Below are 23601 nucleotides of genomic sequence, written 5' to 3'. Positions count from 1 at the left end.
GTTTGTGAATTACTGTGCCCCTGAGCTCCATTCTTCAACTCGCTTTCTTGTGAGCTGGCCGCAACACCACAGGATTGCTTCAGGCCCTAGTGTGGTTCCGGCACGGCATGCTGAGCCTTTGGTTAATTCCTCTTCCTGGTGGGCAATGAGAGTTAAATTTGCCCGTCCAGACACCTCCAGCTAGTCTCTCATTGGTTCTCCCTATTTCTGTTCATTTTCCGCAGAAATTGCAAACTGGGCCAAACAGGAGGTTAAAGGCACTGACTCTACAAGTGGGTAGAGTGTTAGTAAAGCGTCTGGAGTGTTGCGCCCGTGTACCAGGGGACGAAAACTGAGACATATTTGATCACGTTTCCCAAACACATGGTGGATCATACTCTGGGTTCCACATGCATGTTTTAGCTGAAGGAAGAATCCCTTAAACCTGGAGAGTTGAGACCCATGGAATGGGTACCATGCAATATGACTTCAAAGGGTCTGCATTTGCTCACCGAACCTCACCAATCCTATCACTGCTGCATTTATGCCACAGTACACATGCTTGATTCTCTTTTGGAGACATATAAATCCATAGGTTTTAAGATTCTTACTAGTCATGTATATTTTTAGGCGTTTAATATGGGGTGTTGAGTCAACTTCGTTGAGCAAGGAGCAGCTCTTGTGTATTAAATATTTGGCTTATGGAACGGTATCTGTGCTAATTTCAATCTCTGGTTTTATGCAGCACCCCAACTCACCTTTCCCCTTAAGCAAGCATAAGTTGGTTTTCTACATTTGAGACCCTGTTCTGTTTTGTAATTCAGTTCCTGTGTAGCCAAGTTTACATTCCCTGTAGTAGTGATATCTTATGTTGTTTCTTTTTCTGTGTGACTTATTTCACTTAGAATCATCGTACCTGAATCCACTCATTATGCTGCTGTGGGCCTGATGACATAGATTTCATTGCTGAGTGATACTGCATTGTACGTAAGTACCACAACTTCTTTATCCATTTTTCGCTTTCTGTGATGTTGAACTTCTACCGTAAACGATGTTCTTGTAAACAGAGCCGTCCCAAATTTTGGGGTGGCTGTGTCTTTTTGATTTTAATTTCCCTAAGCTATAGGACCATAAGTGGAAGTGCCCTAGGCTCTGTTGCTTTGTTTTTTAGATGTTTCAGGAAACACCATACACTTCTCCAGAGTGGCTGTTGGCAATTCACATCCCGCCCATCAGCATAACAAGGCTCCCAGTTCTCCATGGCCTGTCCTGCCTTTCTGGGTTTTACAATTTTTTCAGATGGCCCTTTTGACCAGGGGGCAGTGAGACTTCATTGTAGTGCAGATTTCCTTTGCAAGCTTGCTTGGTTGGCCTAAAAGGGCGTATGCGTGTTTTTCTGAATATATTCAGGAAAAAACTCGTACGCCCTTTTTGGCCAACTGCATCATTGTGGACGTTCTACCTCTTTTCCTATGCTTTACATGCAATTCCAGTCTACCTCCTGAAATCAGTTTCCTGCAATTCTGCCCCACTTTCAAGTCCTCTTGGCAGCCTTATTTCAATATATTTTTGGACGATAGCTGTCATTTATAACTCTGCAGGTTTGTGAATTACAGTGCCCCTGAGCTCCTTTCTTCAACTCGCTTTCTTGTGAGCTGGCCGCAACTCCGCAGGACTGCTTCAGGCCCTAATGTGGTTCCGGCACGGCACGCTGAGCCTTCAGTTAATTCCTCTTCCTGGTGGGATATGAGAGTTAAATTTGCCCGTCCAGACACCTCCAGCTAGTCTCTCATTGGTTCTCCCTGTTCCTGTTCATTTTCCGCAGAAATTGCAAACTGAGCCAAACAGGAAGTTAAAGGCAGTGACTCTCCAAGTGGGGAGAGTGTTAGTAAAGCGTCTGGAATGTTGCACCTGAGTACCAGGGGATGAAAACTGAGACACATTTGAACACGTTTCCCGATCACACGGTGGATCATACTCTGGGTTCCACATGCATCTTTTAGCTGAAGGAAGAATCCCTTAAACCTGGAGAGTTGAGACCCATGGAATGGGTACCATGCAATATGACTTCAAAGGGTCTGCATTTGCTCACCGAACCTCACCAATCCTATCACTGCTGCGTTTATGCCACTGTACACAAACTTGATTCTCTTTCAGAGACATATAAATCCATAGGTTTTAAGATTCTTACTAGTCAGGTATATTCTTAGGCGTTTAATATGGGGTGTTGAGTCCACTTCGTTGAGCAAGGTGTAGCTCTTGTCTATTACATATTTGGCTTATGGAATGGTACCTGTGCTAATTTCAATCTCTGGTTTTATGCAGCACCCCAACTCACCTTTCCCCTTAAGCAAGCGTAAGTTGGTTTTCTACATTAGAGACCCTGTTCTGTTTTGTAATTCAGTTCCTGTGTAGCCAAGTTTACATTCCGTGTAGTAGTGATATCTTATGATGTTTCTTTTTCTGTGTGATTTATTTTACTTAGAATCATCATACCTGAATCCACTCGTTATACTGCTATGGGCCAGATGACATAGATTTCATTGCTGAGTGATATTGAATTGTATGTAAGTGCCACAACTTCTTTATCCATTTTTCGCTTTCTGTGATATTGAACTTGTACCGTAAACGAGGTTCTTGTAAACAGAGCCGTCCCAAACTTTAAGGTGGCTGTGTCTTTTTTATATTAATTTCCCTAAGCTATAGGACCATAAGTGGAAGTGCCCTAGGCTCTGTTGCTTTGTTTTTAGATGTTTCAGGAAACACCATACACTTCTGCAGTGTGGCTGTTGGCACTTTACATCCCGCCCATCAGCATAACAAGGCTCCCAGTTCTCCATGGCCTGTCCTGCCTTTCTGGATTTTACACTTTTTTCAGATGGACCTTTTGACCAGGGGGAAGTGAGACTTCATTGTAGTGCAGATTCCTTTGCAAACTTGCTTGGTTGGTCAAAAAGGGCGTAGGCGTTTTTTCCTGAATATATTCAGGAAATATGTGAGCTGGCCGCAACCAGCGATGTGAGCTGGCCGCAACACCGCAGGATTGCTTCAGGCCCTAGTGTGGTTCCCGCACGGCACGCTGAGCCTTTGGTTAATTCCTCTTCCTGGTGGGAAATGAGAGTTAAATTTGCCCGTCCAGACACCTCCAGCTAGTCTCTCATTGGTTTTCCCTATTCGTGTTCATTTTCTGCAGAAATTGCAAACTGGGCCAAACAAGAGTTGAAAAGCACTGACTCTCCAAGTGGGGAGAGTGTTAGTAAAGCGTCTGGAATGTTGCACCCTCATACCAGGAGATGAAAACTGAGACACATTTGAACACGTTTCCCGATCACACGGTGGATCATACTCTGGGTTCCACATGCATGTTTTAGCTGAAGGAAGAATCCCTTAAACCTGGAGAGTTGAGACCCATGGAATGGGTACCATGCAATATGACTTCAAAGTGTCTGCATTTGCTCACCAATCCTCACCAATCCTATCACTGCTGCATTTATGCTGCTGTACACATGCTTGATTCTCTTTCGGAGACATATAAATCCATAGGTTTTAAGATTCTTACTAGTCAGGTATATTCTTAGGCGTTTAATATGGGGTGTAGAGTCCACTTCGTTGAGCAAGGAGTAGCTCTTGTCTATTACATATTTGGCTTATGGAACGGTATCTGTGCTAATTTCAATCTCTGGTTTTATGCAGCACCCCAACTCACCTTTCCGCTTAAGCAAGCATAAGTTGGTTCTCTACATTTGAGACCCTGTTCTGTTTTGTAATTCAGTTCCTGTGTAGCCAAGTTTACATTCCGTGTATTAGTGATATCTTATGATGTTTCTTTTTCTGTGTGACTTATTTCACTTAGAATCATCGTACCTGAATCCAGTCATTATGCTGCTACGGGCCTGATGACATAGATTTCATTGCTGAGTGATATTGCATTGTACGTAAGTACCACAACTTCTTTATCCATTTTTCGCTTTCTGCGATTTTGATCTTGTACCGGAAACGAGGTTCTTGTAAACAGAGCCATCCCAAACTCTGGGATGGCTGTGTCTTTTTGATGTTAATTTCCCTAAGCTATAGGACCATAAGTGGAAGTGCCCTAGGCTCTGTTGCTTTGTTTTTTAGATGTTTCAGGAAGCACCATAGACTTCTCCAGAGTGGCTGTTGGCAATTTACATCCCGCCCATCAGCATAACAAGGCTCCCAGTTCTCCATGGCCTGTCCTGCCTTTCTGGATTTTACACTTTTTTCAGATGGCCCTTTTGACCGGGGGGCAGTGAAACTTCATTGTAGTGCAGATTTCCTTTGCAAGCTTGCTTGGTTGGCCAAAAAGGGCGTATGCGTTTTAACTGAATATATTCAGGAAAAAACGCATACGCCCTTTTTCGCCAAGTGCATCATTGTCGACGTTCTGCCTCTTTTCCTATGCTTTAAATGCAATTCCAGTCTACCTCCAGAAATCAGTTTCCTGCAATTCTGACCCACTTTCAAGTCCTCTTGGCAGCCTTACTTCAGTATATTTTTGGACGATAGCTGTTATTTATAACTCTGCAGGTTTGTGAATTACAGTGCCCCTGAGCTCCTTTCTTCAATTCGCTTTCTTGTGAGCTGGCCGTAACACCGCAGGATTGCTTCAGGCCCTAATCTGGTTCCGGCACGGCACGCTGAGCCTTTGGTTAATTCCTCTTCCTGGTGGGAAATGAGAGTTAAATTTGCCCGTCCAGACACCTCCAGCTAGTCTCTCATTGGTTCTCCCTATTCCTGTTCATTTTCCGCAGAAATTGCAAACTGGGCCAAATAGGAGGTTAAAGGCACTGACTCTCCAAGTCGGGAGAGTGTTAGTAAAGCGTCTGGAATGTTGCACCCGAGTACCAGGGGACGAAAACTGAGACATATTTGAACACGTTTCCTGATCACACGGTTGATCATCCTCTGGGTTCCACATGCATGTTTTAGCTGAAGGAAGAATCCCTTAAACCTGGAGAGTTGAGACCCGTGGAATGGGTACCATTCAATATGACTTCAAAGGGTCTTCATTTGCTCACCGAACCTCTCCAATCCTATCACTGCTGCATTTATGCGCCTGTACACATGCTTGATTCTCTTTCGAAGACATAGCAATGCATAGGTTTTAAGATACTTACTAGTCAGGTACATTCATAGGCGTTTAATATGGGTTGTTGAGCCCATTTCGTTGAGCAAGGAGTAGCTCTTTTCTATTACATATTTGGCTTAAGGAACTTTATCTGTGCTCATTTCAATCTCTGGTTTTATGCAGCACCCCAACTCACCTTTCCCCTTAAGCAAGCATAAGTTGGTTTTCTAAATTTGAGACCCTGTTCTGTTTTGTAATTCAGTTCCTGTGTAGCCAAGTTTACATTCCGTGTATTACTGATATCTTATGATGTTTCTTTTTCTGTGTGACTTATTTCAGTTAGAATCATCATACCTGAATCCACTCATTATGCTGCTACGGGCCTGATGACATAGATTTCATTGCTGAGTGATATTGCATTGTACATAAGTACCACAACTTCTTTATCCATTTTTCACTTTCTGCGATATTGAACTTGTACCGTAAACGAGGTTCTTGTAAACAGAGCCGTTCCAAAATTTGGGGTGGCTGTGTCTTTTTGATTTTAATTTCCCTAAGCTATAGGACCATAAGTGGAAGTGCCCTAGGCTCTGTTGCTTTGTTTTTTAGATGTTTCAGGAAACGCCATAGACTTCTCCAGAGTGGCTGTTGGCAATTTACATCCCGCCCATCAGCATAACAAGGCTCCCAGTTCTCCATGGCCTGTCCTGCCTTTCTGGATTTTACACTTTTTTCAGATGGCCCTTTTGACCGGGGGGAAGTGAGACTTCATTGTAGTGCAGATTTCCTTTGCAAGCTTGCTTGGTTGGCCAAAAAGGACGTATGTGTTTTTTCCTGAATATATTCAGGAAAAAACGCATACGCCCTTTTTGGCCAAGTGCATCATTGTCGATTTTCTGCCTCTTTTCCTATGCTTTAAATGCAATTCCAGTCTACCTCCTGAAATCAGTTTCCTGCAATTCTGCCCCGCTTTCAAGTCCTCTTGGCAGCCTTACTTCAGTATATTTTTGGACGATAGCTGTCATTTATAACTCTGCAGGTTTGTGAATTACAGTGCCCCTGAACTCCTTTCTTCAACTCGCTTTCTTGTGAGCTGGCCGCAACACCGCAGGATTGCTTCAGGCCGTAATCTGGTTCCAGCACGGCACGCTGAGTCTTTGTTTACTTCCTCTTCCTGGTGGGAAATGAGAGTTAAATTTGCCCTTCCAGACACCTCCAGCAAGTCTCTCATTGGTTCTCCCTATTCCTTTTCATCTTCTGCAGTAATTGCAAACTGGGACAAACAAGAGGTTAAAGGCACTGAATCTCCAAGTGGGGAGAGTGTTAGTAAAGCTTCTGGAATGTTGCACCCGAGTACCAGGGGACGAAAACTGAGACATATTTGAACACGTCTCCTGATCACACGGTTGATCCTACTCTGGGTTCCACATGCATGTTTTAGCTGAAGGAAGAATCCCTTAAACCTGGAGAGTTGAGACCTGTGGAATGGGTACCATGGAATATGACTTCAAAGGGTCTTCATTTGCTCACCGAACCTCTCCAATCCTATCACTGCTGCATTTATGCCCCTGTACACATGCTTGATTCTCTTTCCGAGACATAGCAATCCATAGGTTTTAAGATACTAGTCAGGTACATTCTTAGGCGTTTAATATGGGGTGTTGAGCCCATTTCGTTGAGCAAGGAGTAGCTCTTGTCTATTACATATTTGGCTTAAGGAACTTTATCTGTGCTAATTTCAATCTCTGGTTTTATGCAGCACCTCAACTCACCTTTCCCCTTAAGCAAGCATAAGTTGGTTTTCTACATTTGGGACCCTGTTCTGTTTTGTAATTCAGTTCCTGTGTAGCCAAGTTTACATTCCGTGTATTAGTGATATCTTATGATGTTTCTTTTTCTGTGTGATTTAATTCAGTTAGAGTCATCATACCTGAATCCACTCATTATGCTGCTATGGGCCTGATGACATAGATTTCATTGCTGAGTAATATTGCATTGTACGTAAGTACCACAACTTCTTTATCTATTTTTCACTTTTTGCGATATTGAACTTGTACCGTAAACGAGGTTCTTGTAAACAGAGCCATCCCAAACTCTGGGATGGCTGTGTCTTTTTGATGTTAATTTCCCTAAGCTATAGGACCATAAGTGGAAGTGCCCTAGGCTCTGTTGCTTTGTTTTTTAGATGTTTCAGGAAGCACCATAGACTTCTCCAGAGTGGCTGTTGGCAATTTACATCCCGCCCATCAGCATAACAAGGCTCCCAGTTCTCCATGGCCTGTCCTGCCTTTCTGGATTTTACACTTTTTTCAGATGGCCCTTTTGACCGGGGGGCAGTGAAACTTCATTGTAGTGCAGATTTCCTTTGCAAGCTTGCTTGGTTGGCCAAAAAGGGCGTATGCGTTTTAACTGAATATATTCAGGAAAAAACGCATACGCCCTTTTTCGCCAAGTGCATCATTGTCGACGTTCTGCCTCTTTTCCTATGCTTTAAATGCAATTCCAGTCTACCTCCAGAAATCAGTTTCCTGCAATTCTGACCCACTTTCAAGTCCTCTTGGCAGCCTTACTTCAGTATATTTTTGGACGATAGCTGTTATTTATAACTCTGCAGGTTTGTGAATTACAGTGCCCCTGAGCTCCTTTCTTCAATTCGCTTTCTTGTGAGCTGGCCGTAACACCGCAGGATTGCTTCAGGCCCTAATCTGGTTCCGGCACGGCACGCTGAGCCTTTGGTTAATTCCTCTTCCTGGTGGGAAATGAGAGTTAAATTTGCCCGTCCAGACACCTCCAGCTAGTCTCTCATTGGTTCTCCCTATTCCTGTTCATTTTCCGCAGAAATTGCAAACTGGGCCAAATAGGAGGTTAAAGGCACTGACTCTCCAAGTCGGGAGAGTGTTAGTAAAGCGTCTGGAATGTTGCACCCGAGTACCAGGGGACGAAAACTGAGACATATTTGAACACGTTTCCTGATCACACGGTTGATCATCCTCTGGGTTCCACATGCATGTTTTAGCTGAAGGAAGAATCCCTTAAACCTGGAGAGTTGAGACCCGTGGAATGGGTACCATTCAATATGACTTCAAAGGGTCTTCATTTGCTCACCGAACCTCTCCAATCCTATCACTGCTGCATTTATGCGCCTGTACACATGCTTGATTCTCTTTCGAAGACATAGCAATGCATAGGTTTTAAGATACTTACTAGTCAGGTACATTCATAGGCGTTTAATATGGGTTGTTGAGCCCATTTCGTTGAGCAAGGAGTAGCTCTTTTCTATTACATATTTGGCTTAAGGAACTTTATCTGTGCTCATTTCAATCTCTGGTTTTATGCAGCACCCCAACTCACCTTTCCCCTTAAGCAAGCATAAGTTGGTTTTCTAAATTTGAGACCCTGTTCTGTTTTGTAATTCAGTTCCTGTGTAGCCAAGTTTACATTCCGTGTATTACTGATATCTTATGATGTTTCTTTTTCTGTGTGACTTATTTCAGTTAGAATCATCATACCTGAATCCACTCATTATGCTGCTACGGGCCTGATGACATAGATTTCATTGCTGAGTGATATTGCATTGTACATAAGTACCACAACTTCTTTATCCATTTTTCACTTTCTGCGATATTGAACTTGTACCGTAAACGAGGTTCTTGTAAACAGAGCCGTTCCAAAATTTGGGGTGGCTGTGTCTTTTTGATTTTAATTTCCCTAAGCTATAGGACCATAAGTGGAAGTGCCCTAGGCTCTGTTGCTTTGTTTTTTAGATGTTTCAGGAAACGCCATAGACTTCTCCAGAGTGGCTGTTGGCAATTTACATCCCACCCATCAGCATAACAAGGCTCCCAGTTCTCCATGGCCTGTCCTGCCTTTCTGGATTTTACACTTTTTTCAGATGGCCCTTTTGACCGGGGGGCAGTGAGACTTCATTGTAGTGCAGATTTCCTTTGCAAGCTTGCTTGCTTGGCCAAAAAGGGCGTATGCGTTTTTTCCTGAATATATTCAGGAAAAAACGCATACGCCCTTTTTGGCCAAGTGCATCATTGTGGACGTTCTGCCTCTTTTCCTATGCTTTACATGCAATTCCAGTCTACCTCCTTAAATCGGTTTCCTGCAATTCTGCCCCGCTTTCAAGTCCTCTTGGCAGCCTTATTTCAATATAGTTTTGGACGATAGTTGTCATTTATAACTCTGCAGGTTTGGGAATGACAGTGCCCCTGAGCTCCTTTCTTCAACTCGCTTTCTTGTGATCTGCCCGTAACACCGCAGGATTGCTTCAGGACCTAGTGTGGTTCCGGCATGGCACGCTGAGTCTTTGGTTAATTCCTCTTCCTGGTGGGAAATGAGAGTTAAATTTGCCCGTCCAGACACCTCCAGCTAGTCTCTCATGGGTTCTCCCTATTCCTGTTCATCTTCCGCAGAAATTGCAAACTGGGGCAAAAAGGAGGTTAAAGGCACTGACTCTCCAAGTGGGGAGAGTGTTAGTAAAGCCTCTGGAATGGTGCACCCGAGTACCAGGGGACGAAAACTGAGACACATTTGAACACGTTTCCTGATCACACGGTGGATCATACTCTGGTTTCCACATGCATGTTGTAGTTGAAGGTAGTATCCCTTAAACCTGGAGAGTTGAGAACCATGGAATGGGTACCATGCAATATGACTTCAAAGGGTCTGCATTTGCTCACCGAACCTCACCAGTCCTATCACTGCTGTGCTTATGCCGCTGTACACATGCTTGATTCTCTTTCGGAGACATATAAATCCATAGGTTTTAAGATTCTTACTAGTCAGGTATATTCTTAGGCATTTAATATGGCGTCTTGAGTCCACTTCGTTGTGCAAGCAGTAGCTCTGGTCTATTACATATTTGGCTTATGGAACGGTATCTGTGCTAATTTCAATCTCTGGTTTCATGCAACACCTCAGCTCAACTTTCCCCTTAAGGAAGCATACATTGGTTTTCTAGTTTTGAGACCCTGTTCTGTTTTGTAATTCAGTTCCTGTGTAGCCAAGTTTACATTCCGTGTATTAGTGATATCTTATGATGTTTCTTTTTCTGTGTGAATTATTTCACTTAGAATCATCGTACCTGAATCTACTCATTATGCTGCTATGGGACTGATGACATAGATTTCATTGCTGAGTGATATTGCATTGTACGTAAGTACCAAAACGTCTTTATCCATTTTTCGCTTTCTGTGATATTGAACTTGTACCGTAAACGAGGTTCTTGTAAACAGAGCCGTCCCAAACTTTGGGGTGGCTGTGTGTTTTTGATTTTAATTTCTCTAAGCTATAGGACCATAAGTGGAAGTGCCGTAGGCTCTGTTGCTTTGTTTTGTAGATGTTTCAGGAAACACCATACACTTCTCCAGAGTGGCTGTTGGCAATTTACATCCCGCCCATCAGCATAACAAGGCTCCCAAATCTCCATGGCCTGTCCTGCCTTTCTGGATTTTACACTTTTTTCTGATGGCCCTTTTGACCGGGGGGCAGTGAGACTACATTGTAGTGCATATTTCCTTTGCAAGCATGCTTGGTTGGCCAAAAAGGGCGTATCCGTTTTTTCCTGAATATATTCAGGAAAAAACGCATACGCCCTTTTTGGCCAAGTGCATGATTGTGGACGTTCTGCCTCTTTTCCTATGCTTTACATGCAATTCCAGACTACCTCCTGAAATGGGTTTCCTGCAATCCTGCCCTGCTTTCAAGTCCTCTTGGCAGCCTTACTTCAATATATTTTTGGACGATAGCTGTCATTTATAACTCTGCAGGTTTGTGAATGACAGTGCCCCTGAGCTCCTTTCTTCAACTCGCTTTCTTGTGATCTGCCCGTAACACCGCAGGATTGCTTCAGGACCTAGTGTGGTTCCAGCATGGCACGCTGAGTCTTTGGTTAATTCCTCTTCCTGGTGGGAAATGAGAGTTAAATTTGCCCGTCCAGACACCTCCAGCTAGTCTCTCATGGGTTCTCCCTATTCCTGTTCATCTTCCGCAGAAATTGCAAACTGGGGCAAAAAGGAGGTTAAAGGCACTGACTCTCCAAGTGGGGAGAGTGTTAGTAAAGCCTCTGGAATGGTGCACCCGAGTACCAGGGGACGAAAACTGAGACACATTTGAACACGTTTCCTGATCACACGGTGGATCATACTCTGGTTTCCACATGCATGTTGTAGTTGAAGGTAGTATCCCTTAAACCTGGAGAGTTGAGAACCATGGAATGGGTACCATGCAATATGACTTCAAAGGGTCTGCATTTGCTCACCGAACCTCACCAGTCCTATCACTGCTGTGCTTATGCCGCTGTACACATGCTTGATTCTCTTTCGGAGACATATAAATCCATAGGTTTTAAGATTCTTACTAGTCAGGTATATTCTTAGGCGTTTAATATGGGGTGTTGAGTCCACTTCGCTGAGCAAGGAGTAGGTCTTGTCTATTACATATTTGGCTTATGGAATGGTATCTGTGCTAATTTCAATCTCTGGTTTTATGCAGCACCCCAACTCACCTTTCCCCTTAAGCAAGCATACGTTGGTTTTCTACATTTGAGACCCTGTTCTGTTTTGTAATTCAGTTCCTGTGTAGCCAAGTTTACATTCCGTGTATTAGTGATATCTTATGATGTTTCTTTTTCTGTGTGACTTATTTCACTTAGAATCATCGTACCTGAGTCCACTCATTATGATGGTACGGGCCTGATGACATAGATTTCATTGCTGAGTGATATTGCATTGTACGTAAGTACCACAACTTCTTTATCCAATTTTCGCTTTCTGCGATATTGAACTTGTACTGTAAATGAGGTTCTTGTAAACAGAGCCATCCCAAACTTTACGGTGGCTGTGTCTTTTTGATTTTAATTTCCCTAAACTATAGGACCATAAGTGGAAGTGCCCTAGGCTCTGTTGCTTTTTTTTTAGATGTTTCAGGAAACACCATACACTTCTCCAGAGTGGCTGTTGGCAATTTACATTCCGCCCATCAGCATAACAAGGCTCCCAGTTCTCCGTGGCCTGTCCTGCCTTTCTGGATTTTACACTTTTTTCAGATGGCCCTTTTGACCGGGGGGCAGTGAGACTTCATTGTAGTGCAGATTTCCTTTGCAAGCTTGCTTGGTTGGCCAAAAAGGGTGTATGGGTTTTTTCCTGAATATATTCAGGAAAAAACTCATACGTCATTTTTGGTCAAGTGCATCATTGTGGACGTTTTGCCTCTTTTCCTATGCTTTACATGCAATTGCAGTCTACCTCCTGAAATTGGTTTCCTGCAATTCTGCCCCGCTTTCAAGTCCTCTTGGCAGCCTTACTTCAATATATTTTTGGACGATAGCTGTCATTTATAACTCTGCAGGTTTGTGAATGACAGTGCCCCTGAGCTCCTTTCTTCAACTCGCTTTCTTGTGAGCTGGCCGCAACACCAGAGGATTGCTTCAGGCCCTAGTGTGGTTCCGGCATGGCACGCTGAGCCTTTGGTTAATTCTTCTTCCGGGAAATGAGAGTTACATTTGCCCATCCAGACACCTCCAGCTAGTCTCTCATTGGTTCTCCCTATTTCTGTTCATCTTCCATATAAATTGCAATCTGGGGCAAACAGGAAGTTAAAGGCAGTGAGTCTCCAAGTGCGGAGAGTGTTACTAAAGCGTCTGGAATGTTGCACCCGAGTACCAGGGGACGAAACCTGAGACACATTTGAACACATTTCTCGATCACACGGTGGATCATACTCTGGGTTCCACATGCATGTTTTAGCTGAAGGAAGAATCCCTTAAACCTGGAGAGTTGAGACCCATGGAATGGGTACCATGCAATATGACTTCAAAGGGTCTGCATTTGCTCACCGAACCTAACCAATCCTATCACTGCTGCGTTTTTGCCTCTGTCCACACGCTTGATTCTCTTTCGGAGACATATAAATCCATAGGTTTTAAGATACTTACTAGTCAGTATATTCTTAGGCGTTTAATATGGTGTGTTGAGTCCACTTCGTTGAGCAAGGAGTAGCTCTTGTCTATTACATATTTGGCTTATGGAACGGTATCTGTGCTAATTTCAATCTCTGTTTTTTTGCAGCACCCCAACTCACCTTTCCCCTTAAGCAAGCATACGTTGGTTTTCTACATTTGAGACCCTGTTCTGTTTTGTAATTCAGTTCCTGTGTAGCCAAGTTTACATTCCGTGTATTAGTGATATCTTATGATGTTTCTTTTTCTGTGTGACTTATTTCACTTAGAATCATCGTACCTGAATCCACTCATTATGCTGCTATGGGCCTGATGACATAGATTTCATTGCTGAGTGATATTGCATTGTACATAAGTACCACAACATCTTTATCCAATTTTCGCTTTCTGCGATATTGAACTTGTACTGTAAACGAGGTTCTTGTAAACAGAGCCATCCCAAACTCTGGGGTGGCTGTGTCTTTTTGATTTAAATTTCCCTAAGCTATAGACCATAAGTGGAAGTGCCCTAGGCTCTGTTGCTTTGTTTTTCAAATGTTTCAGGAAACACCATACACTTCTCCAGAGTGGCTGTTGGCAATTTCAATCCCGCCCATCAGCATAACAAGGCTCCCTGTTCTCATGGCCTGTCCTGACTTTCTGGATTTTACACTTTTTTCAGATGGCCCTTTTGACCGGGGGGCAGTGGGACTTCATTGTAGTGCAGATTTCCTTTGCAAGCTTGCTTGGTTGGACAAAAAGTGCGTATGCATTTTTTATTGAATATATTCAGGAAAAAACGCATACGCGCTTTTTGGCCAAGTGCATCATTGTGGAAGTTCTGCCTCTTTTCCTATGCTTTACATGCAATTCCAGTCTACCTCCTGAAATCGGTTTCCTGCAATTCTGCCCCTTTTTCAACTCCTCTTGGCAGCCTTACTTCAATATATTTTTGGACGATAGCTGTCATTTATAACTCTGCAGGTTTGTGAATTACAGTGCCCCTGAGCTCCTTTCTTCAACTCGCTTTCTTGTGAGCTGGCCGCAACACCGCAGGATTGCTTCCGGCCCTAGTGTGGTTCTGGTATGGCACTCTGAGCCTTTGGTTAATTCCTCTTCCTGGTGGGAAATGAGAGTTAAATTTGCCCGTCCAGACACCTCCACCTAGTCTCTCATGGGTTCTCCCTATTCCTGTTCATTTTCCGCAGAAATTGCAAACTGGGCCAAACAGGAGGTTAAAGACACTGACTCTCCAAGTGGGGAGAGATTTAGTAAAGCGTCTGGAATGTTGCACCCGAGTACGAGGGGATGAAAACTGAGACAAATTTGAACACGTTTCCCTATCACACGGAGGATCATACTCTACGTTCCACATGCATGTTTTAGATGAAGGAAGAATACGTAAACCTGGAGAGTTGAGACCCATAGAATGGGTACCATGCAATATGACTTCTAAGGGTCTGCATTTGCTCACCGAACCTCACCAGTCCTATCACTGCTTCGTTTATGCTGCTGTACACACGCTTGATTCTCTTTCAGAGACATATAAATCCATAGGTTTTAAGATTCTTACTAGTCAGGTATATTCTTAGGCGTTTAATATGGGGTGTTGAGTCCACTTCGCTGAGCAAGGAGTAGGTCTTGTCTATTACATATTTGGCTTATGGAATGGTATCTGTGCTAATTTCAATCTCTGGTTTTATGCAGCACCCCAACTCACCTTTCCCCTTAAGCAAGCATACGTTGGTTTTCTACATTTGAGACCCTGTTCTGTTTTGTAATTCAGTTCCTGTGTAGCCAAGTTTACATTCCGTGTATTAGTGATATCTTATGATGTTTCTTTTTCTGTGTGACTTATTTCACTTAGAATCATCGTACCTGAGTCCACTCATTATGATGGTACGGGCCTGATGACATAGATTTCATTGCTGAGTGATATTGCATTGTACGTAAGTACCACAACTTCTTTATCCAATTTTCGCTTTCTGCGATATTGAACTTGTACTGTAAATGAGGTTCTTGTAAACAGAGCCATCCCAAACTTTACGGTGGCTGTGTCTTTTTGATTTTAATTTCCCTAAACTATAGGACCATAAGTGGAAGTGCCCTAGGCTCTGTTGCTTTTTTTTTAGATGTTTCAGGAAACACCATACACTTCTCCAGAGTGGCTTTTGGCAATTTACATTCCGCCCATCAGCATAACAAGGCTCCCAGTTCTCCGTGGCCTGTCCTGCCTTTCTGGATTTTACACTTTTTTCAGATGGCCCTTTTGACCGGGGGGCAGTGAGACTTCATTGTAGTGCAGATTTCCTTTGCAAGCTTGCTTGGTTGGCCAAAAAGGGTGTATGGGTTTTTTCCTGAATATATTCAGGAAAAAACTCATACGTCATTTTTGGTCAAGTGCATCATTGTGGACGTTTTGCCTCTTTTCCTATGCTTTACATGTAATTGCAGTCTACCTCCTGAAATTGGTTTCCTGCAATTCTGCCCCGCTTTCAAGTCCTCTTGGCAGCCTTACTTCAATATATTTTTGGACGATAGCTGTCATTTATAACTCTGCAGGTTTGTGAATGACAGTGCCCCTGAGCTCCTTTCTTCAACTCGCTTTCTTGTGAGCTGGCCGCAACACCAGAGGATTGCTTCAGGCCCTAGTGTGGTTCCGGCATGGCACGCTGAGCCTTTGGTTAATTCTTCTTCCGGGAAATGAGAGTTACATTTGCCCATCCAGACACCTCCAGCTAGTCTCTCATTGGTTCTCCCTATTTCTGTTCATCTTCCATATAAATTGCAATCTGGGGCAAACAGGAAGTTAAAGGCAGTGAGTCTCCAAGTGCGGAGAGTGTTACTAAAGCGTCTGGAATGTTGCACCCGAGTACCAGGGGACGAAACCTGAGACACATTTGAACACATTTCTCGATCACACGGTGGATCATACTCTGGGTTCCACATGCATGTTTTAGCTGAAGGAAGAATCCCTTAAACCTGGAGAGTTGAGACCCATGGAATGGGTACCATGCAATATGACTTCAAAGGGTCTGCATTTGCTCACCGAACCTAACCAATCCTATCACTGCTGCGTTTTTGCCTCTGTCCACACGCTTGATTCTCTTTCGGAGACATATAAATCCATAGGTTTTAAGATACTTACTAGTCAGTATATTCTTAGGCGTTTAATATGGTGTGTTGAGTCCACTTCGTTGAGCAAGGAGTAGCTCTTGTCTATTACATATTTGGCTTATGGAACGGTATCTGTGCTAATTTCAATCTCTGTTTTTTTGCAGCACCCCAACTCACCTTTCCCCTTAAGCAAGCATACGTTGGTTTTCTACATTTGAGACCCTGTTCTGTTTTGTAATTCAGTTCCTGTGTAGCCAAGTTTACATTCCGTGTATTAGTGATATCTTATGATGTTTCTTTTTCTGTGTGACTTATTTCACTTAGAATCATCGTACCTGAATCCACTCATTATGCTGCTATGGGCCTGATGACATAGATTTCATTGCTGAGTGATATTGCATTGTACATAAGTACCACAACATCTTTATCCAATTTTCGCTTTCTGCGATATTGAACTTGTACTGTAAACGAGGTTCTTGTAAACAGAGCCATCCCAAACTCTGGGGTGGCTGTGTCTTTTTGATTTAAATTTCCCTAAGCTATAGGACCATAAGTGGAAGTGCCCTAGGCTCTGTTGCTTTGTTTTTCAAATGTTTCAGGAAACACCATACACTTCTCCAGAGTGGCTGTTGGCAGTTTACATCCCGCCCATCAGCATAACAAGGCTCCCTGTTCTCATGGCCTGTCCTGACTTTCTGGATTTTACACTTTTTTCAGATGGCCCTTTTGACCGGGGGGCAGTGGGACTTCATTGTAGTGCAGATTTCCTTTGCAAGCTTGCTTGGTTGGACAAAAAGTGCGTATGCATTTTTTATTGAATATATTCAGGAAAAAACGCATACGCCCTTTTTGGCCAAGTGCATCAATGTGGAAGTTCTGCCTCTTTTCCTATGCTTTACATGCAATTCCAGTCTACCTCCTGAAATCGGTTTCCTGCAATTCTGCCCCTTTTTCAACTCCTCTTGGCAGCCTTACTTCAATATATTTTTGGACGATAGCTGTCATTTATAACTCTGCAGGTTTGTGAATTACAGTGCCCCTGAGCTCCTTTCTTCAACTCGCTTTCTTGTGAGCTGGCCGCAACACCGCAGGATTGCTTCCAGCCCTAGTGTGGTTCTGGTATGGCACTCTGAGCCTTTGGTTAATTCCTCTTCCTGGTGGGAAATGAGAGTTAAATTTGCCCGTCCAGACACCTCCACCTAGTCTCTCATGGGTTCTCCCTATTCCTGTTCATTTTCCGCAGAAATTGCAAACTGGGCCAAACAGGAGGTTAAAGACACTGACTCTCCAAGTGGGGAGAGATTTAGTAAAGCGTCTGGAATGTTGCACCCGAGTACCAGGGGATGAAAACTGAGACAAATTTGAACACGTTTCCCGATCACACGGTGGATCATACTCTATGTTCCACATGCATGTTTTAGATGAAGGAAGAATACGTAAACCTGGAGAGTTGAGACCCATAGAATGGGTACCATGCAATATGACTTCTAAGGGCCTGCATTTGCTCACCGAACCTCACCAATCCTATCACTGCTGCGTTTATGCTGCTGTACACACGCTTGATTCTCTTTCAGAGACATATAAATCCATAGGTTTTAAGATTCTTACTACTCAGGTATATTCTTAGGCGTTTAATATGTGGTGTTGAGTCCACTTCGCTGAGCAAGGAGTAGGTCTTGTCTATTACATATTTGGCTTATGGAATGGTATCTGTGCTAATTTCAATCTCTGGTTTTATGCAGCACCCCAGCTCACCTTTCCCCTTAAGCAAGCATACGTTGGTTTTCTACATTTGAGACCCTGTTCTGTTTTGTAATTCAGTTCCTGTGTAGCCAAGTTTACATTCCGTGTAGTAGTGATATCTTATGATGTTTCTTTTTCTGTGTGACTTATTTCACTTAGAATCATCGTACCTGAATCCACTCATTATGCTGCTACGGGCCTGATGACACAGATTTCATTGCTGACTGATATTGCGTTGTACGTAAGTACCACAACTTCTTTATCCATTTTTCGCTTTCTGCGATATTGAACTTGTACTGTAAACGAGGTTCTTGTAAACAGAGCCATCCCAAACTTTACGGTGGCTGTGTCTTTTTGATTTTAATTTCCCTAAACTATAGGACCATAAGTGGAAGTGCCCTAGGCTCTGTTGCTTTGTTTTTTTTTTTTTAACATCTTTATTGGGGTATAATTACTTTACAATGGTGTGTTAGTTTCTGCTTTATAACAAAGTGAATGAGTTATACATATACATATGTTCCCATATCTCCTCCCTCTTGCGTCTCCCTCCCTCCCACCCTCCCTATCCCACCCCTCCAGGCTGTCACAAAGCACCGAGCCAATATCCCTGTGCCATGCGGCTGCTTCCCACTAGCTATCTACCTTACTACGTTTGTTAGTGTGTATATGTCCATGACTCTCTCTCGCCCCGTCACAGCTCACCCTTCCCCCTCCCGATAACCTCAAGTCCCTTCTCTAGGATGTCTGCGTCTTTATTCCTGCCTTACCCCTAGGTTCTTCATGACATTTTTTTTTCTTAAATTCCATATATATGTGTTAGCATACTGTATTTGTCTTTTTCTTTCTGACTTACTTCACTGTGTATGACAGACTCTAGGTCTATCCACCTCATTACAAATAGCTCAATTTCATTTCTTTTTATGGCTGAGTAGTATTCCATTGTATATATGTGCCACATCTTCTTTATCCATTCATCCGGTGATGGGCACTTAGGTTGTTTCCATCTCCGGGCTATTGTAAATAGAGCTGCGATGAACATTTTGGTACATGACTCTTTTTGAATTTCGGTTTTCTCTGGGTATATGCCCAGTAGTGGGATTGCTGGGTCATATGGTAGTTCTATTTGTAGTTTTTTTAAGGAACCTCCATACTGTTCTCCATAGTGGCTGAACCAATTCACATTCCCACCAGCAGTGCAAGAGTGTTCCCTTTTCTCCACACCCTCTCCAGCATTTATTGTTTCTAGATTTTTTGATGATGGCCATTCTGACTGGTGTGAGATGATATCTCATTGTAGTTTTGATTTGCATTTCTCTAATGATTAATGATGTTGAGCATTCTTTCATGTGTTTGTTGGCAGTCTGTATATCTTCCTTGGAGAAATGTCTATTTAGGTCTTCTGCCCATTTTTGGATTGGGTTGTTTGCTTTTTTGTTGTTGAGCTGCATGAGCTGCTTGTAAATTTTGGAGATTAATCCTTTGTCGGTTGCTTCATTTGCAAATATTTTCTCCCATTCTGAGGGTTGTCTTTTGGTCTTGTTTATGGTTTCCTTTGCTGTGTGAAAGCTTTGAAGTTTCATTAGGTCCCATTTGTTTATTTTTGTTTTTATTTCCATTACTCTAGGGGGTGGGTCAGAAAGAATCTTGCTGTGATTTATGTCATAGAGTGTTCTGCCTATGTTTTCCTCTAAGAGTTTGATAGTTTCTGGCCTTATATTTAGGTCTTTAATCCATTTTGAGCTTATTTTTGTGTATGGTGTTAGGGAGTGTTCTAATTTCATTCTTTTACATGTACCTGTCCAGTTTTCCCAGCACCACTTATTGAAGAGGCTGTCCTTTCTCCACTGTACATTCCTGCCACTTTTATCAAAGATAAGGTGTCCATATGTGCATGGGTTTATCTCTGGGCTTTCTATCCTGTTCCATTGATCTATCTTTCTGTTTTTGTGCCAGTACCATACCGTCTTGATAACTGTAGCTTTGTAGTATAGTCTGAAGTCAGGGAGCCTGATTCCTCCAGTTCCTTTTTTCGTTCTCAAGATTGCTTTGGCTATTCGGGGTCTTTTGTGTTTCCATACAAATTGCGAAATTTTTTGTTCTAGTTCTGTGAAAAATGCCAGTGGTAGTTTGATAGGGATTGCATTGAATCTATAGATTGCTTTGGGTAGTAGAGTCATTTTCACAATGTTGATTCTTCCAATCCAAGAACATGGTATATGTCTCCATCTATTTGTATCATCTTTAATTTCTTTCATCAGTGTCTTATAGTTTTCTGCATACAGGTCTTTTGTCTCCTTAGGTAGGTTTATTCCTAGATATTTTATTCTTTTTGTTGCAATGGTAAATGGGAGTGTTTTCTTGATTTCACTTTCAGATTTTTCATCATTAGTATATAGGAATGCCAGAGATTTCTGTGCATTAATTTTGTATCCTGCCACTTTACCAAATTCATTGATTAGCTCTAGTAGTTTTCTGGTAGCATCTTTAGGATTCTCTATGTATAGGATCATGTCATCTGCAAACAGTGACAGCTTTACTTCTTCTTTTCCGATTTGGATTCCTTTTATTTCCTTCTCTTCTCTGATTGCTGTGGCTAAAACTTCCAAAACTATGTTGAATAAGAGTGGTGAGAGTGGGCACCCTTGTCTTGTTCCTGATCTTAGTGGAAATGCTTTCAGTTTTTCACCACTGAGGATGATGTTTGCTGTGGGCTTGTCGTATATGGCCTTTATTATGTTGAGGAAAGTTCCCTCTATGCCTACTTTCTGCAGGGTTTTTATCATAAATGGGTGTTGAATTTTGTCAAAAGCTTTCTCTGCATCTATTGAGATGATCATATGGTTTTTCTCCTTCAATTTGTTAATATGGTTTATCACATTGATAGATTTGCGTATATTGAAGAATCCTTGCATTCCTGGAATAAACTCCACTTGATCATGGTGTATGATCCTTTTAATGTGCTGTTGGATTCTGTTTGCTAGTATTTTGTTGAGGATTTTTACATCTATGTTCATCAGTGATATTGGTCTGTAGTTTTCTTTCTTTGTGACATCCTTGCCTGGTTTTGGTATCAAGGTGATGGTGGCCTCGTAGAATGAGTTTGGGAGTGTTCCTCCCTCTGCTATATTTTGGAAGAATTTGAGAAGGATAGGTGTTAGCTCTTCTCTAAATGTTTGATAGAATTCGCCTGTGAAGCCATCTGGTCCTGGGCTTTTCTTTGTTGGAAGATTTTTAATCACAGTTTCAATTTCAGTGCTTGTGATTGGTCTGTTCATATTTTCTATTTCTTCCTGATTCAGTCTTGGCAGGTTGTGCATTTCTAAGAATTTGTCCATTTCTTCCAGATTGTCCATTTTATTGGCATAGAGTTGCTTGTAGTAATCTCTCATGATCTCTTTTATTTCTGCAGTGTCAGTTGTTACCTCTCCTTTTTCATTTCTAATTCTATTGATTTGAGTCTTCTCCCTTTTTTTCTTGATGAGTCTGGCTAGTGGTTTATCTATTTTGTTTATCTTCTCAAAGAACCAGCTTTTAGTTTTATTGATCTTTGCTATTGTTTCCTTCATTGCTTTTTCATTTATTTCTGATCTGATTTTTATGATTTCTTTCCTTCTGCTAGCTTTGGGGTTTTTTTGTTCTTCTTTCTCTAATTGCTTGAGGTGCAAGGTTAGGTTGTTTATTCTAGATGTTTCCTGCTTCTTAAGGTGGGCTTGTATTGCTATAAACTTCCCCCTTAGAACTGCTTTTGCTGCATCCCACAGGTTTTGGGTCGTTGTGTCTCCATTGTCATTTGTTTCTAGGTATTTTTTGATTTCCTCTTTGATTTCTTCAGTGATCATTTCATTATTAAGTAGTGTATTGTTTAGCCTCCATGTGTTTGTATTTTTTACAGATCTTTTCCTGTAATTGATATCTAGTCTCATGGCGTTGTGGTCAGAAAAGATACTTGATACAATTTCAATTTTCTTAAATTTGCCAAGGCTTGATTTGTGACCCAAGATATGATCTATCCTGGAGAATGTTCCATGAGCACTTGAGAAAAATGTGTATTCTGTTGTTTTTGGATGAAGTGTCCTATAAATATCAATTAAGTCCATCTTGTTTAATGTATCATTTAAAGCTTGTGTTTCCTTATTGATTTTCATTTTGGATGATCTGTCCTTGGGTGAAAGTGGGGTGTTTAAGTCCCCTACTATGAATGTGTTACTGTCGATTTCCCCTTTTATGGCTGTTAGTATTTGCCTTATGTATTGAGGTGCTCCTATGTTGGGTGCATAAATATTTACAATTGTTATATCTTCTTCTTGGATCGATCCCTTGATCATTATGTAGTGTCCTTCTTTGTCTCTTTTAATAGTCCTTATTTTAAAGTCTATTTTGTCTGATATGAGAATTGCTACTCCAGCTTTCTTTTGGTTTCCATTTGCATGGAATATCTTTTTCCATCCCCTTACTTTTAGTCTGTATGTGTCTCTAGGTCTGAAGTGGGTCTCTTGTAGACAGCATATGTAAGGGTCTTGTTTTTGTATCCATTCAGCTAATCTGTGTCTTTTGGTGGGAGCATTTAGTCCATTTACATTTAAGGTAATTATCGATATGTATGTTCCTATTCCCATTTTCTATATTGTTTTGGGTTCGTTATTATAGGTCTTTTCCTTCTCTTGTGTTTCTTGCCTAGAGAAGATCCTTTAGCATTTGTTGTAAAGCTGGTTTGGTGGTGCTGAACTCTCTCAGCTTTTGCTTGTCTGTAAAGGTTTTAATTTCTCCATCAAATCTGAATGAGATCCTTGCTGGGTAGAGTAGTCTTGGCTGCAGGTTTTTCTCCTTCATCACTTTCAGTATGTCCTGCCACTCCCTTCTGGCTTGTAGGGTTTCTGCTGAGAGATCAGCTGTTAACCTTATGGGGATTCCCTTATGTGTTATTTGTTGTTTTTCCCTTGCTGCTTTTAATATGCTTTCTTTGTATTTAATTTTTGACAGTTTGATTAATATGTGTCTTGGCGTATTTCTCCTTGTATTTATCCTGTATGGGACTCTCTGTGCTTCCTGGACTTGATTAACTATTTCCTTTCCCATATTAGGGAAGTTTTCAACTATAATCTCTTCAAATATTTTCTCAGTCCCTTTCTTTTTCTCTTCTTCTTCTGGAACCCCTATAATTCGAATGTTGGTGCGTTTAATGTTGTCCCAGAGGTCTCTGAGACTGTCCTCAGTTCTTTTCATTCTTTTTTCTTTATTCTGCTCTGCAGTAGTTATTTCCACTATTTTATCTTCCAGGTCACTTATCCGTTCTTCTGCCTCAGTTATTCTGCTATTGATCCCATCTAGAGTATTTTTAATTTCATTTATTGTGTTGTTCATCGTTGCTTGTTTCATCTTTAGTTCTTCTAGGTCCTTGTTAACTGATTCTTGCATTTTGTCCATTCTATTGTCCATTCTATCTCCAAGATTTCGGATCAACCTTACTATCATTATTCTGAATTCTTTTTCAGGTAGACTGCCTATTTCCTCTTCATTTGTTAGGTCTGGTGCATTTTTATCTTGCTCCTTTATCTGCTGTGTGTTTTTCTGTTTTCTCATTTTGCTTATCTTACTGTGTTTGGGGTCTCCTTTTTGCAGGCTGCAGGTTCGTAGTTCCTCCTGTTTTTGATGTCTGTCTCCAGTGGCTAAGGTTGGTTCAGTGGGTTGTGTAGGCTTCCTGGTGGAGGGGACTAGTGCCTGTGTTGTGGTG

This window comes from Orcinus orca, chromosome 1, assembly GCF_937001465.1.
Source record: "Orcinus orca chromosome 1, mOrcOrc1.1, whole genome shotgun sequence".
NCBI lineage: Eukaryota > Metazoa > Chordata > Mammalia > Artiodactyla > Delphinidae > Orcinus > Orcinus orca.
Note: the sequence above shows the minus strand (reverse complement) of the source record.